Source organism: Lepisosteus platostomus, chromosome 5 (assembly GCF_059453375.1).
Source record: "Lepisosteus platostomus isolate fLepPlt1 chromosome 5, fLepPlt1.hap1, whole genome shotgun sequence".
NCBI classification, from domain to species: Eukaryota; Metazoa; Chordata; class Actinopteri; order Semionotiformes; family Lepisosteidae; genus Lepisosteus; species Lepisosteus platostomus.
In genome coordinates this window covers 7,739,501-7,756,039 of record NC_142615.1, presented here as the reverse complement: position 1 = coordinate 7,756,039, position 16,539 = coordinate 7,739,501, and the positions used below count along the sequence as shown (strand labels likewise).

The 16,539-nt window shown below is 42.6% G+C and overlaps 5 non-coding genes across 5 annotated transcripts; 4 read left to right on the top strand and 1 right to left on the bottom strand.

Moving 5' to 3' along the window:
• The first annotated feature begins 438 nt into the window (after window positions 1-438).
• On the top strand, window positions 439-527 carry trnay-gua (transfer RNA tyrosine (anticodon GUA)). The gene is given in 2 exon segments: window positions 439-475; window positions 491-527. It is a non-coding gene; the product is annotated as a tRNA-Tyr (tRNA).
• A 3,784-nt stretch (window positions 528-4,311) lies between these two features.
• Window positions 4,312-4,393, top strand: trnal-uag (transfer RNA leucine (anticodon UAG)). Its single transcript has one exon. It is a non-coding gene; the product is annotated as a tRNA-Leu (tRNA).
• A 7,544-nt stretch (window positions 4,394-11,937) lies between these two features.
• Window positions 11,938-12,011, top strand: trnan-guu (transfer RNA asparagine (anticodon GUU)). Its single transcript has one exon. It is a non-coding gene; the product is annotated as a tRNA-Asn (tRNA).
• A 3,246-nt stretch (window positions 12,012-15,257) lies between these two features.
• Window positions 15,258-15,329, top strand: trnad-guc (transfer RNA aspartic acid (anticodon GUC)). The gene has a single exon. It is a non-coding gene; the product is annotated as a tRNA-Asp (tRNA).
• A 631-nt stretch (window positions 15,330-15,960) lies between these two features.
• trnav-cac (transfer RNA valine (anticodon CAC)) lies at window positions 15,961-16,033 on the bottom strand. Its single transcript has one exon. It is a non-coding gene; the product is annotated as a tRNA-Val (tRNA).
• Window positions 16,034-16,539: the final 506 nt, after the last annotated feature.

The window sequence follows — 16,539 nt, the reverse complement described above, 5'->3', positions numbered from 1 at the left end:
CACAAACTAATTACATGAACACGCTAATATTTAACTCAAAACCACATTTCGATTCAAATATAAATTTTTAAAATTTACAACTTCTTTATTTCCACGAAAATATTATGTAGCACAAACGCTACTTTCTAATAAAGACAGAAAGAAACTGTTTGTTTTGTGTCTACTGGTGATCTTCCTCTCGATACTAATGAAATGTTTAATATGATCCCTCGAGAAAAAAAAGGAATCAATTTCCGCCTGGAATGATTGATGCCCCATCAAACATTTTGTAATATCCCTGGAAGTTTATACAGTAGAATCCTGGTTGGCGGCTTAAATTCAAGGTAAATGAGACTAAGGAAACGAGTTTGAAACTTGATGTCGAAGTGGGATTTAAATCACCCATTTCACATTTTACTTCATTGGGCAGTATGTGCCAGAGAGCAATGCCACCGCATCTCTTCGATAGCTCAGTTGGTAGAGCGGAGGACTGTAGTGGAGTCAACAGGGAATCCTTAGGTCGCTGGTTTGATTCCGGCTCGAAGGAAGGTGCTTTTCATGTAATTTAATCAAAGAGTTAAAAAAGTGACTCTGTTTTATTCAGACATTGATCAAAAGCTCAATAATCGACTAAGCAAAGGCTCCTGTTCCGAATTCAGCCCACGTCTGATTGTCTTTTTTTTTGCCAAGATCTGATCTTTGAATTAAGGGACTACACTGTCTGCTTTGTAATTCAAAAATACATACAAATGTCAAGTTTTTTGTAGATATAAAGGTGTTCTCTGTTTTCAAAGGATAGTTACTTAATTGGCATAATGATTTGGTATTGATTTTGTATCGTTGTATTATAAAGTTTGTGCTTTCTGTGTTTTTATCGTATTGTGAACTTATTTTTTAAACAAATGCTTACAAAGGCAAACACGGCACACATCTGTTTATACCAGCGGTGAATTGTACATTTTTATTAAGTACAAGCTACTGTGCACTTCTGGGAGTATAACAGGTTCGATTTAAAGTGGCAAAAATATAAAAGGGGAAAATACCCCAGACTGCGTGTAAAGCCCTCGTTGTGACTGTTTTAGATAAAAATGGCGTACTGTGCACGAAATTTTGCCGAAACACAATCTGATATTTTGATAATTATTATTTTAATAATTTTATAAGTATGAGGCCCCGGATCCAAATCTTCAGTTCTGATTTTTTTAAGTGATATCTTTCCTTCCTGTCGTGGAAGTCACACGATGTGAGCAATTGTTTTTTTTTACGTTACGATCCAAAGAGCCTCAGACTCACTGTAACCAAACCAGGATGGATTCTGCTGGGAGCCGGACTGAGCTCATTCTCACTCCCTGTGCTGAAAACAGAATAAGCTCTTCCCCGAACATCGTCTACAGCTGGATTGTGCTCTGCATCTTACTGCTCCGGCAGTTACTTTGACGAAAGACAAATCACTTGTGCGCTTTTAACCTTCTCGCAGCTACGGGCGAGACTGACGCTCACGATATGAAGGCACCCGCTGGTATACCTTCTCTAACTTTCAGTCGCGACAGACTTCGCTTTTTTAAAAAAAAAAGTAGATATAGCCCTGAAAAAAGCATTAGCTTTATCAGTTTTATATTAATCTATTTTGAATCAAAGTTTGATATTTTGTTTTATTTTTTATTGCATTTTACATAATAATAATAATCATTATTGCTTACACTTATATAGCGCTGTTCTGGATACTCCACTCAATGCGCTTTACAGGTAATGGGGACTCCCCGCCACCACCACCATTCTCCTGAATGATCACAGAGAGTCAGGACCTTGGTTTTACGTCTCAGCCGAAGGACGGCACCTGTTTACAGTTTAGCGTCCCCGTCATTGTACTGGGGTATCAGGACCCGCATGGACCGCAGGGTATGCGCCCAGCGACAGAAACCAGACGTGTGTCGGGCTCGGCTGCGAGCAGGACAATGACGTCACGGGGACAAAGTAGAGGAAATCAAAACAGTTCTATAAAAGACCTGTGTCAGCTGTTGGTTTGCAGTCTGGACTCTAAATCCTCCGATCCGATTTTAAATCTCTCTAATACCTGAGCTGCGGCTTCTTCCGAGTATTTATTCGTATACTTATTATGTGTAAGTGTATAGATGAAACCTTTCATAGTGTAACGCTTACGGCCGACAGGCACTGTGTAAGAGCCGGTGTACCAGAGCAGGTGACGTCACTGCCCTTCCCTGTGATAGCAGGACCACAGCCCGTGGGTTGTGGGGAGATCTCTCTTCAGCTCACCGGGCTGGGTTGCTGCAGAGAGACATGGGAGTCCCGGGTTCGAGCCCCCGACGGTGGGGGGCCGACCTAATGCGCCCTTGTTGCGTTACAATATATTGTTCAGTTTAAATCAAAATGCTTTACTAATACAAGAGAGAAGTATAGTATGAAGGATGTGACAAATGTATGATTTCACGGAACAAAACGGTTTTTATTTGCATTCGAAATGAAGCAGAATTTTAGCGCAACACACAAGCCCTTTGTCTTTTTTAGTGATTTTTAAACAGACGTAGAAAACGCGTTTTTTTAACACTATAATAGCAGGGTCAGTGGCGTAATGAATAACGCGTTAGGCCTCGTGTCAGAAAATTATGGGTTCGACTGCCATCTGGCTTGTTGAGTTTATACCACTTACATTCTTTTATATAAATGAACTGCACCTGAAAGCTATAGAAAACACTTTGGGTAAGTTGTCTGCAGCCTCCTGCATCGACAACTTACCCAAAACACTGTACTGTCTGGAGATCAGCTCCAGCTCTGAACTCAATTGCAATGAAAAACCATGCCTAACAAAACTGGAGAACAGCTGAACTTGTGCTCAGTTCGGTGATGAGGGTTCAGAACTGTCGTTGTTGTAATTAGCACGAACTGCACAGGCTCTGAATCAGACCATGTCAATTAGTCTGATCAGTGTAGGACACGTTAATGTAGAATTATTAATAGGTTTATTAGTTAGTTAGTTCAGGTTTACCCACCTGAACTAATGTAGAATTATTACTTGGTCTGTCTCTTGTTTGTATATAAATGAATGTCTCTGACAACTTAATGTTAGTTTTACGATGTAGGTCAGGCGTTGACATATGCACGAGTATACGAAATGTCTCACTCCTGATTCAACTCATGTTCTATAGGAGATTGGCGATTCCTCCTGTTTCTCATACAACCATATCAGAACAGAAGCCCGTGTCACCCAGCTGTGATTCAAGATCGACTCGCATCTTTATCCCTTTTTTGTTCATGATCATTATTTTCTTTAGTTATGATCAATATTGAACTTTTTTTAAATGAAATGACAATAATCAAACATGCAGGCAGATTTTTGAAAAGTATTCGGAATTGACGGGGTGCCCCTTTGGAACAGTCGTCAGAAAATGTGAGAAAATGAAAGTTATGTAAGCTCTCACACAAAGCATTGAAGATTGGAATCTGAGTGTAAAAAAGCTACCTGTCTCCCAATGATAGGCAGGGATACACACCATGACTCGAATAGACTCAGCGAACTTTAACACCTATGATATTACGAGTGCTTTGCACGTGTCGAATTTCAAGAAGGAACTACTACAACAGTTTGGACATAATTCAATACCACCGGCAAAGTCCAATGCCGGCAACTTCTGAGAAAATAATGTTCACTCATGGAATTTGGTCTCATGGAATTTGGCTGGCGGGAAAATTCATTTATACTCCTTTTGCACCCTCAGCTGAAACATGTTAAAATAACAACGCAGATTTGTTGGAGAACCTGACAAGAATTATTGGGTTAGTACTGTATGTATTCTTGTATATTTACTTTAATTTTAATATAAATGTAAACATGCATGCTTTATAAGCTATTGTAATTTTAAAATATGTTAGCTGAGGATGCGAGGGGGGCTATTATACCTTGTGAAACACGCAAGGAACCGTAAAAAAGGCTGATATTTGAATAAAATTGGCGATCACAAGAAAACCACAATTTATGTGGTATTATCATCAATATCCTTCAAAATCGACGTTCAAATGAAGGATTTGAAGAAACTATGAAAAAAGCAATAGTAGTAGGAGAGGATTTTGATTTTTGCTCTTCAAGTCAGTAGATCGACGTAGAGTTGCGCCCCTACAAACAGCACAAAGGATGAAACCCACCTCCTTCGTTATTGCTATGTTTGTGCCGGTGAAAGTAGCGTTTGTGCTATAGAAAGCATCTCGGAAGGTGAAGGTGCAGTCACTTCCACATGTCATGATATCATTAGATCCGACGACAAGAGCTGAAGCCCCCCAGTCCAAGCCAGCAATGTGAGGAAGATGGACATGGAGGAAGGTAGCGTGGCTGAGCGGTCTAAGGCGCTGGATTTAGGCTCCAGTCTCTCTGGGGGCGTGGGTTCGAATCCCACCGCTGCCAAATGTTAGTGTTTTAAGACCTGCAATACGATCAGTAAAAGTGCTTTTTGTTAGGCTGCAGGAGGTGTTAAGAGATAGACTTTCTAAAAGACAGGCTTAACATCAAGGCAGAAAAAATATTTTGTTTTCTCAACAGAAATTCTCTTTGGTACGTTCAGTTTTATGTAGGGAACAACATCTGCCAAGATCACTTTTGAGGCAGTGCACATGATAGTGTACCGGCAAGTACAGTACATTCAATATTGGCTGTGGTGGTGAGCTGCTTTTGTCTGTGAAACTTTTAATTCTTCACGCCGAATCGTTGGCAGGGGTAAAGCTTATTAAATCTTTGAACATAGCGCTCCATCAGAAGTACTTTGTTCGTGATCAAAAGAGATCAGAGGATTAACTTCATGAATTCACATAGCATACCTTACAGGAAAGATTTAAAAGGGGAATTGATTGTGCTTCCTGATGTTGCCTGTGGTTTCTTTGGATACAAAGGTGAATGTTCTTTGACGTTCTGCTAGAGTATCCACTGGGTGAGCTTTATCAATTAGCTCGGATAGGTCATCAGTGCTCCGTCTCCGGAAAATAATCAGCACTGTCGATCACGAGTTTACAGATTTCTCCAAATAACAACTATACATTTTAACCCAGCGGTTAGCATTCCTTCAATCCAATAGTTTTACTCTGGGTAAAAAGCAGCGCAATCTACAGAGAGATGATATTCAAATATTTCAACGTTCTTATTGGATTACCTGTATGGAGATATCGCTCAGAATTCCTAATATGATTTTGAGTTCAGTTTTGCTTTACTACTTTCAGAGTCTTTTATTGACCTTGCTGAAGCAGAGAAGTGACATAATCACAAATGCGACCTACCTGTGCTGCTGTTTCTGGTTAATAATTATTATTGCGAGGAAAAAAAAACAGCTCCTTGCATTAAGAGCAAGAGCAACCAACGCGCTCTCTTGTTGAGTTGGGTTTTTTCCGTGGTGCTCTTCCTCAGATGCAAAGTTATTTGGCGAGCAAGGACCTCTGAGAAGGAGCCTGAATCCGTCAAGAACTCTGAAATTCTAATATCGCACTACCGTCTTGTGTACAGAGATCTGCTTCTTCCTTTTTGAGTGTTTTGGTGTTTAAGAGCACACTTCCTACCTCGAATGTTAGTTTCAGGAGATGTGTTACCAGATCACAGATCATCTTGAAAAGATTTGGGATGCACTGGCTCAGTTATTTGAAGGAACCTATACCACCAACGCACTTCTGAGAAGCACCTGCACATTTTCGCAATCCTCTCTCTCACCTACAAAGTTATGAAGACACAGACGACCAACAAAAACTAATTTGATTCACTCAATTATTTGTCCATCTCTAAAGCCTGTGTGTATTGACAAGGCAATTCAAAAGCACATATTAAATAAGAACACGATCCTTCTTGTTACCATTCACGTGGTTGGAGCGTTGTTTCGCCCTTTAACATTCTTCTACAATATTTACAAAAGGGCTTTATCACTGGAGTTGTGTGCATCAGTCCATGAACATCAACTGTACTGCTGTTTTTCTATGCGTAATTTAATTGCAAGCACTTAAAAGATGCAAAAAGGTTTCAAAGAAAACATAATTGAAAGACAGTCGAGTAAGGAGGTAGAAAAACGCACTCCCCCATTGAAGAATCAACCACCGTCGCCCATGTGACTGGATATAAAAATAAATTATTCATTTCAATTATTCATGAAGGGTGGATTGTGGTCAGTAAACATATGCACATCTTTAAGTCAGTTCCACCATCTGTGCCATAGGGGATGTAGCTCAGTGGTAGAGTGTATGCTTTTTTTGTATGAAGTCCTGAGTTCAATCTCTGGCGTCTCCAGATGTCTTATATTATTGTGCTCACATCGCAATCTTCTGTTGAGTAAGAACTCTTTGCTCGTGTTCATAGAGAGCCAGGTTTACACAATTAAATTCAGTCACACACGAAGTGCTACAGTCTTGCTCTGCTGTTTTAAATGTACCTCCAAAGCATTTCGTTGTGTTAACTACCAAATGATTTGAACTAATTTTACGTCATATTCAGGAAATCCAGAGAAGGTCATCAGACTTTTAGTGGCTGTTGAAGAAAACACCTGTTGAATCTCACCAGGGATTTCTTGAGAGATCATTCAGCGAGCAAGTCCTCCCTCTGGACTCCAAATATTTTGGGTTAAACTGTTATTCACATACTCTAACGAAGAGAAACGTTAGTGTCTTCCGGTGTGTGAGCCCATTTCTAAAAAAAAAAAGTTATATAAATTGAATTGTTCTACTTTTTAGGCTTGCATAGTCTTATTAATATTTCAGTTAAATCTTTTTTTCTGTAGTAACATCAGTTGATATTAATATTAGTCCTGATTTATAATTTTTTTGTCATGGTTGATCTTAAATAATTTTGTAATTAGTTTCAGTTTTGAAAAATCATGCAGAGAAGCTACCAAAACTGGTAATGTTCATATAATGTGTAATGCAATAGCAGCATTTTGGGTTGAAAACAAAAAGTATATCTTGGTATGAATCCTAACACTTCATAGACAGCGTTCTAGGACTTCTCGCTTCAGATAAAGTTGTCAATACATCATAGATTTCTACTCAATCAATATCAGCAGTGTTATCACTACCGAACGCTAAATATAGATCCTGGCAATACTTCGTGAGATCTTCATAAGAAAATCCAAAATACTACGGAAGGAATCAAATTTATATGTTTCTTTGGATCGAGAAGATGATCATTATGAGACTCAAAACATGCCTGTCTTTTCTTTTTTCGAGGACAAATGGATTATTGAGGTGTAAAGATGGGTTCAAAACCAAAATCACCTGCTATCGCTGCTGTTTCTTCAAATCCTTCAACTGATCATCGATATCGAGGAATAATATATAGTTTCTTCAAATCCTTCAACTGATCATCGACATAGAGAAATAATATTATACAATTGTGGTTTTCTGTTAATTGCCAATTTGACTACATCTTCGTTTACAGATGTCTTGCATGTATCACAAGGTATAATAGTCGTCGTGCGTCCTCAGTTAAAATGTACGACAAAAGTACAACATTTATGGTTACATCCATATTAAAATGAAGGTAAATATACCAAGATATTAAAATACAATTGTACAGTCCTAACTTAATAATGCCTGTGAAGTTTTCCAACAAATCCGAACTGTAATTTTGAAATATTATAGCTGAGAATGAAAAGAGAGTACAAAGATCAAATTCAATGAGTGAAAATGCACCAGTAGTTCTCTAAGCTGAGTTTCTTCCCTGAACATGACTTGCTTGCGAAGCACCAAGCAGCCTTGAACGGATCGCGGAAATCAAATATACAGTACAGATGGATTCAGAGTGTGCTTTCCAACTTTTGTGCAACATTTTCCTTTGATAGGGTGGAGTTGTCTTCACAATCTGGGTTAAATAAAAAGGAGTGACGTCAGTGTTAAACAGCTTTCCTTCTTGGAGAACAATGGTTGTGTTCCATATTTCTAATTATTTTGGTTTCAAGATCGCAATTTAGTGTGAAACATAAAAGCCAGCTGGATAAGCTTTATTAATTTCCCTCATGGGATCAATAAAGTATCTACAGCAGTGGTTCTCAAACTTTTTGGACCAAGTACCACCCCTAATCCAACCAAAGCATCCAAGTACCACCTACAAGTCATCATCTCATAGGAACCCCAGAAATTCTCAATGACCAACATGAGTGTACGTGCACATACTCACACATACATATAATAAATATTATAATAATGAACTTTATTTGATATAGCGCCTTTAAAGGTGGCTTCTCAAAGTATTTTACAGAAAAAAAAACATTAACAACAACTAATAAAAAAGCACCATTTCAGTGAGAGGGGTGAGCCTATTTAGTTGAGCAAAGGAGATGTGAATAAATTTTTCGAGCCTTGATACAATTCACAACAGAGTCTAACAGATATTAAATCATCAGGCATTTTCTTGACGGCAAAGGTCTCGCGGTGGATGTTGTAATGCGTACATTAATTTCTGGAGCAACCTCTCTAATTCGTGCAACTGCACCGTTATGTCGGCTTGTCATTGCTCTAGCACCGTCTGTACAAACTCAGATGCATTTTATCAAGTCGAGGTCATTCTCTTCGATAAATTCATTCTGAAGCTGAAATATGTGCTCTCCTGTAGTTCCTGTTGGTAGCGGTTTACAGAACAGAAAGTCTTCATGGGACATACCCTCAAACTCGTATCTAACGTAAACGAGCAAATTGGCCAAATCGACTACAGACTCATCTAATTGCAGTGAAAAACATCTGCTCATCTTAACGCGCTCTATCAGTGTACTTTTGATATAATCCTTCATTTCAATAATTCTATGAATGACTGTGTCTTTCAGGGGGAGGGGGGCAGCAGGTCGAGCTGTTTAGCAGCTTTTTTTCCACACATAATACGTGTCAGCTCTTTTGCCAACGGTAAATAAGGTTCTTCAAAAATAGTGTAGCTTACCTGCTTTAGCAATCCGCAAGCTTTTTCCGCGTTTCCGTTTTTATTTCCGTATTTATTTAAAGTTTTTATTTCATGCGCATGGGAGCGAAACACAGAGACGCTCGGTGTATTTTTCTCAAATTCGAACAGTTCTTAAATATTTTTCTATCACGCTTTCGTGTGCTCACAAGATTGCCTGCGTTCGTAGCACGTATTTCTATGCATTCCTGTGTTTACAATGTTGGCATTGTTCCAAAATCACGCACATTCTCCTTTCTCCCTATTTGCTGGAGATACAATAGCTTTTTTTAAATACAATTGGTCACTTGCATCCGTAGCACGCATTCCTATAGAGTGGTATAGAATTACAGAGTATCTCTTGTGTCCACTGAAGTATTAGCACGCACTGTATCGTAGTATGTAGGCTGCGTATTCGACAAGTATTAAAATACAAAATATGAAAACCCGTCCCGATTTTTCAGTGCACACTACACAGTTCCAGGGTCATTTGGCGTACCACCTGGTGGCACTCCACGTACCACTGCCGGTACGCGTACCACAGTTTGAGAACCACTGATCTACAGTATCTATAAATCTCTTACACGTCATTTACAATGGCTTTTCAACTAATAGCCCGTGCAGGGATCAAACCCTCGCTGTTGGTACAGTACGAGTTGCGTAAGGCTCTGTAACGCGCAGATGAGAAACTAACCTCTGCTTCTTCATTATATACACAGTGAGCTATATATGCGAGCTTACTGCCTCCTACGGGCTCTGTATTTGATTGCGGTACAAGACCGGCCGTGGAGATAAAGTGAGACGGGTGTGTACATTAAAAGGCTCATAGTGTCCCTGGGAGGGCTCAAACCACCACCCTTTTGGTTAACAACCGAACCACAAAGACTCATGTACAGCTTAACACTTCTCGGTCTCAGTGAAAGTGATACACTCCGTAAAATTTCCAGAGATTCATTTATTTTTAAAGGAAAATCACCAACAGCGGCCGAGATCTACTGGAGTTTATTCATTCTATACTGCGATTTCTGAAGGGTACTCTGTGAAAATACGAGTTTTGACGAGAAGGGATGGACATATAAGGTCAAAAGGCTTGAGGAATTGAACCTTAAGGTGAAGACTGCGGGTTCAGTAGCAGCAGAACCTGATCAGTATCAGTTGACTCCGATATACTTTGAAAATGAACTTGGGGATTTAGAGTCAGACGTGCTACCGTTGCACCATGGGGTACTTAATTAAAAAAAAAATAGAAAAAAAATCAGTGTTCCTGGATCTGTAATTGAGAACAACACCTGCACAAGAGCTGCGCAGGAAGATAAAATGTGGTCTGGGAAGAAGAGACTCTCTTCGGAAGAGCTGCGCTCTTCACAGATTTTTTTTGTGAAGCTGATTTGTCTCCTTTGGGGAATTCAAAGGCACGGGCAGCTGTGACTTCATGGCGCAATGGTAGCGCGTCTGACTCCAGATCAGATGGCTGCTTGTTCAAATCATGTCGCGGTCAGCTGTTACTTTTTCAGGTTCTGCTGGTCCTGAACACGGAATTCACACCATGCAGTTGAGTTCTATCTGTACACCACATAGATAATCAAAACAAAATAGAGCAGTACAGGACACGCAGTGTGGAGCTCACACAGGCTTACAGTCTCCAGCATTGGAGTGGAGGGGAAAAAAGAACTTTGTTTTTTTTTTTTTAAGAGAAAAGGCACAGTTCACATCTGCTTAACATCACGTCCAACTTTAGAGACAGCTACATCAGATAATGGAATCCCGGAAGTTTCAGATAACTTTTTTTAATACAGGTTCAAGCAAACCTGAAAGTTAATGAGTTTCCGGACACTTTTGTTTTATTAAAAAGTGTCTGAAGCCTGAAACTGTAATTTGAAAACAAAACCCGCTATTGGACATTAGCAGGTGCTTTTTGTAACGATTTGCTATTTCATGCTGGAAAACAAAGGAAACAGACCCAACGTTTGCTTTCAGGTGCGGTTCATTACATAATATACATCTATTACTGAGGAGCTTGAATAAAATTTACACGAGCCAGGTAGAAGTCGAACCTACAATCTTATGATCCGAAATCAGACGCGTTGTTTATTAAACCGCTGGCATTTCACATGACCTGAATTCCCCCATAGTGTGCTCAGCGCCGCTACTAGTAATGCACCGCTCCGTCTAAAATTTCAAAGTGAGAAACATGTGTTTTCTGATTTTTTATGAGTTTTAAAATATAATCTCTTTAAATCAGACAAGGGGTTTATGTTTCGCACTGAAATTCCGATTGACTGAGAATTCAAAGAAAGACTGTTTTCTTCCACAACACCGTATAATTATCACATCCACCAGACTCTCCAACCTCTCCAGATCTTGCTGGTCGAGCAATTGCTCCGATAAATTAGGTTACGTATCATGTTAAATCATTTCTTCTCAACACAACATTTCCTGGTGCACGTTTTCTCTATGAAAAAAAGACATTTTTCCGTTGCACGATTTCTCGTTTTTTATCAAAGCGTACAGAAATAAAAAAGAAGAAGAAATAGTGTCGCAAAAGAACCCTGTCGCCCTTGGGAGATGTCAAACGCATTGGACATGAAAATGGCAGATAAAAGCCAGTTCTCTTCGTTTCTCAGTGTCGGGGCTGCTATGTAAAAGAGGCAATTTGCTCTGAGCGCAGGTTCAGCGCTTACTGAACGCAGATGTCTCAGAGCGGTGTGTCCAAGCGGCTGTAAAAGGTGAAGGTTGTCCTGTCACCGTAGCCTAGTTGGTTAAAGCGCTTCTCTATTAAACAAAAGAACTGAGATTCAAATCCCAGCCGTGTCTTTCTTCCTATCTTGTAGTACAGAACGTATCATTTCGGGCAATCACAAAGGGCTTGATTTCGTTAAATGCATGTGTTCATTTCCTTTCTGGAAAACTTGTTTTTGATTAAATTCACACAGCTTGCGAAAAATGAAATTCAATTCTTGGTTATCAGTGCAGAAGAAATATTACAGGTTGGCAAAATAAACGGAAGAGATTTTTTTTTAACCGAAAACTTGTGATTCGAGAAACGACCTTACCGGTCAGTCTCTGTGGCGCAATCGGTTAGCGCGTTCGGCTGTTAACCGAAAGGTTGGTGGTTCGAGTCCACCCAGGGACGGGGTTCTTTTGCGATATAAACATTGTCTTCAGTCGATTGGATTTCTCAGCGAAACCTTAACCATTTTAATATTTGCAGGAAATGCGAGTGTTTAACACGTGTCAGGGTCACCGGGAAATGTCCAATAATGCCCAACATTGCAACTCCCCAGAAAACCATATTCACTCAAAAAAAATTATCGTCGAATCTTCATTTATATTCCAGTTGAATCCTCCGCTGAAATATTTTAAAAATACAATGCAGGTTTGTTTGAGAACTTGACAAGCATTCTTACAATAGCACTGTGCAGTTGGATTTTGATATTTTGACATATTTACCTTAATTTTAAACATAAATACTATACAGTCTATTGTAATTTTAAAATATGTTAGCTGAGGATGCAAAGGGGTGAAAGGGAAAGGTCAGAGGGTATAGTAAAAACAAGGTTAGGATTGGTGGAGGTGGTAGGGGTGTTGATGGTTTTTCTCTTGTCATGGAAATATAACTATTAATTTTAAAGGATCACTTACTGACGTCAGACAGCTGCCAATTCTCCAGACGCGTCTCTGGAAGGATAAACAGTTTATCCTCCGAGGTTCGTCCAATTTGCTAAATGGATGGAGTTTCAGCAGCTGTTCGCGCTCAGGTTTGTGATCCCGGACGAGCCCCCAAATTGTCATGGAAATATAACTATCAAGGAAGCCACAAGAGAGAGTTCTCACCTGAGTAAGGTCTTTATTTCAATATTGCAATATTGGGAGCCCTGCAAAGTGCAACCAGAGACTCAATTTGTTACAAGCAGTACAGGGTTTTTATAAGACGTTGCGCTGTAAAAAAGTTCAGCACTTGGTCCCTACTAAAACTTCCCCTTTCTCTAAGAGAAAACAGATTACATCATAGAGCGAGAGAAGAAAAACTAGATTTGTTATTCAAAGCTTATCAGTTACTTTCAGCTAATTCTAATGACCCAGACAGCATATATTGTTTTGGTACATTGTCTTCTAAACTAACCTAAACAGTGTACTTTGTTGACGAACTGTTTTCTAAAATTCTGCACGCACTGTAGCACAGCAGTTACATCCTTGAAATATATTATCTAAAAGCACCAATATATTTTTTCAAAGCTCTCTACATTTTTAAGAATCAATTTACTTATTAGATTTCCACTTCACCGGCATCATGCAAGCAAACTACATTAATATGAGAAAACACGCAAGAGAGTTGTCACTCAGAGTGTCGAAGGGTCGATGTATACTGGGGCTCAGTTGAAATGCAACGTCAGGACTTTTCCGAATTATGTCACACGAAGAGAGCACAGCCCTTTCCGCGCTGCCACGTGTGTCTCGGTAACTCGCTGTGATCGTATAGTGGTCAGTACTTTGCGTTGTGGCCGCAACAACCCCGGTTCGAATCTGGGTCACGGCAGAATAGGGGCGTCTGCTTTTACTACTCGCACGAATGAAGGCAAAAAAAAGCCAATCGATGTGAACGAACGGCGCTTTACAGAGGAGTACTGCCTGACTGGATCGTTGATGAACGACAGAGGCCACTCCGACCTCTTCTCGGTTTTCTTCAATGACTTACTAAGGATCTTTTTCACATTCGCCCATGCAGGGGAAGCCAGTTACACCAAAGCAAACGCAGGAAAGTGCATTTCAAGCAGAGACCAGGAGGGACTTGTTTACACCGAGAGTGGGCGGAGAATGGAACAATGCGCCCAGCCCTGTTGCTGGAGCCGATTCTTGATGAGCTCTTGGGCTCACTAAGAGGACCCCGCTGGATGCTAATCTTTCTGTTGTTCTTGCAGGTCCTGCGCTGCTTTTGAGCCGACAGAGCTCGTCCTGGTCTGTCGGCACAGCCCAATTGCAAATGATCGGCTCCGCGTACAGAAGGAACGTGCGTTTGGTACAAGAGTGCACGAAGGCACCGGAAATACATTGGGAACAAATGACCGGTCGCTCAAGACCTCTGTGAAGTACAGGAGCGTGCAAAACGAGGCTGTTTCCGCCCGGTCTCGAACCGGGGACCTCTCGCGTGTTAGGCAAACGTGATAGCCGCTACACTATGGAAACCTGCAGGGACTGCTGCTGGTGTCTCGCTTGCGTTTCGGGCTGAGAAAGGGACGCTTTAGGCAGGGGGCGCTGGAGAGAGGAACAAAGGGCGCGATGAAACAAAATGCCGAAACCCGGGATCGAACCAGGGACCTTTAGTCTAACGCTCTCCCAACTGAGCTATTTCGGCGGTGCGCAAAGCCCACAGCCACCTGCTCCAGCCTTCCTGTGTTGTGGCATGAGCGCACCAAGAGTAGCGGGAGAGTGTTGCAGGAACGTCACTCAGAAGGAAAGCCACCCAGCTGCGCCCTCTGAGCTCTGTCCAGCGCATCTTCCTCGCATGGACTCCTTCCTGCGACGGGCAGGAAACAATTAGCAAGAACAGAACGACACCCCATGGGTGTCTCATGACCGCACCTTAGGTTGTGACACGTGCAGGTGTGAGGGGTTGCCGGGCTACTTTGGAGCAGAGCTTGGGCGGAGGGGGGGCGGGAAAGCAGACAAAGAGGTGACACCTCAAGGTCTGCACGATCACAGCTCTCCGCCGCCCCAGGCTTCCGCTCGATAAGCTACTGGACACACCCGCCCCTCCTCACACAGACCGTGGAAAAGCCCCCGAGTGGGAGGGCTCTCTCTTCCTCCCAGGAGCTCTTGGACACGACGCACAGACAGGGCACGGGGAGCCGCCGCCTGCAAACACGGCTCCAGGCAGGACTCCACTCCGCAGGAGCCGCAGAGCAGAGGAGATGAGGGCAGCTTAGCTCCTGTGCAGAGACCTGAGCTGTTGTTGCTGTGGATGCTGTCTTTTCTGCACTCGGGGTAGGAGTGAATGTTGAGTTGCCCTTAGAAATGAAGCAGAGCACTTCAACGGCACGGGTATGTGTGTGTGCGTGCGCCCTGGTGATTCTGGGAGACAGATCGAACCTGGGCTAAAAGAGAGGGGGCTTAGCCCTCTTCCATTTGCTAGTTCAAAGTTGTACAACCCATCTGTATCTGCTAGGCGGCGCAGTCGTCGTGCACAAAGAACGCTTTGAAAAGCGTCAAAGGCAAGTCATTCCGAGTTGGTCGTTTGTGTTTTCCGTTCAGACGCGAAATGCTGAAATGATCTCTCGGCTCCTCGGTTGTCATTTCTGCTCCGTAAAGGGATCACAGCACGCGTTGGCTTCCAGCATGCTGGGTCGGGACACGATGCCGGGGGTTGGAGAGAGCGATGTCTTCCTCGTTAGTATAGTGGCAAGTATCCCCGCCTGTCACGCGGGAGACCGGGGTTCGATTCCCCGACGGGGAGTAGCTTTTCTTTCACCTCCTTAGAGAAATGACTGCCTTTCACTTCTCTGTTTTCTTTCACAGCGTCGTGCACCTTTTCATTGCTCTCGCTTTCAGAGCCTCCGCACGGCACACGACTCGACATCAGGAAGCACATTGAAGTGAAAGCAGGAAGCGCTGCGACATGCACTGTGCAGATCCCACCACACTAAGAGGTGAGTGGGTCTGTTCGATGCACAAAGAACGCTTTGAGAAGCGTCAAAGGCAAGTCATTCCGAGTTGGTCGTTTGTGTTTTCCGTTCAGACGCGAAATGCTGAAATGATCTCTCGGCTCCTCGGTTGTCATTTCTGCTCCGTAAAGGAATCACAGCACGCGTCGGCTTCCAGCACGGTGGGTCGGGACACGATGCCGGGGGTCGGAGAGAGCGATGTCTTCCTCGTTAGTATAGGACCTGTCACCTGTCCCCACCTGTCCCCACCTGTCACGCGGGAGACTGGGGTACATCAGGACGCGCCTTGAAGTGAAAGCAGGATGCGCTGTGACATGCACTGTGCAGATCCCGCCACACTAAGAGGTGGGTCCAGTGGGTCTGTTCGATCACAGCGCTAGGCGAATCCCCAATCCCCTTTTGTGCCTGGCGACAAAAGATGTCTGTTTCCGCCCGGTTTCGAACCGGGGACCTTTCGCGTGTGAGGCGAACGTGATAACCACTACACTACGGAAACGGTGGTAAGACGTGCCCAGCGGCCCAGCGCTGAGCTTCGCCAATGCGATTTAGCTGCTTCCAGTGCCTTTATTGGAGTGCGCTGATGGACCGTGCTCTCTCTCCAGAGACCAGCACGCCTGTCATGGACGGAGCAGGAAAGGCGGCGCCACATTCTACAGCCCTCTCCACGCAATCGACGAAATCGGGCTACTGAAGTGGAGAAAATCGCCTCTCCAGAAAGTGCAAATATCATCTTGGAGACTATAAATCCTATTGCCGAAGGTCAGCCCTGTCTACCAGAGTAACCTTCCCACAGCGATGATCAGCTCGTCTCACACGCGAGAAGTTTCGGTTGGAAACAAACGCCCCCTCTTCTCGCACGTTTTGCACGTTCGAGTAGTTTTAATGCGGCTCTTTCGTACACGGTGCTGATCTTTTGGAAAGCAGGAGGCAAAACCGAGTCGAACCGCCTGGGTGAAAACCAGGAACCCTAACCGCTAGACTAAATGGCAGCGAACAACCATG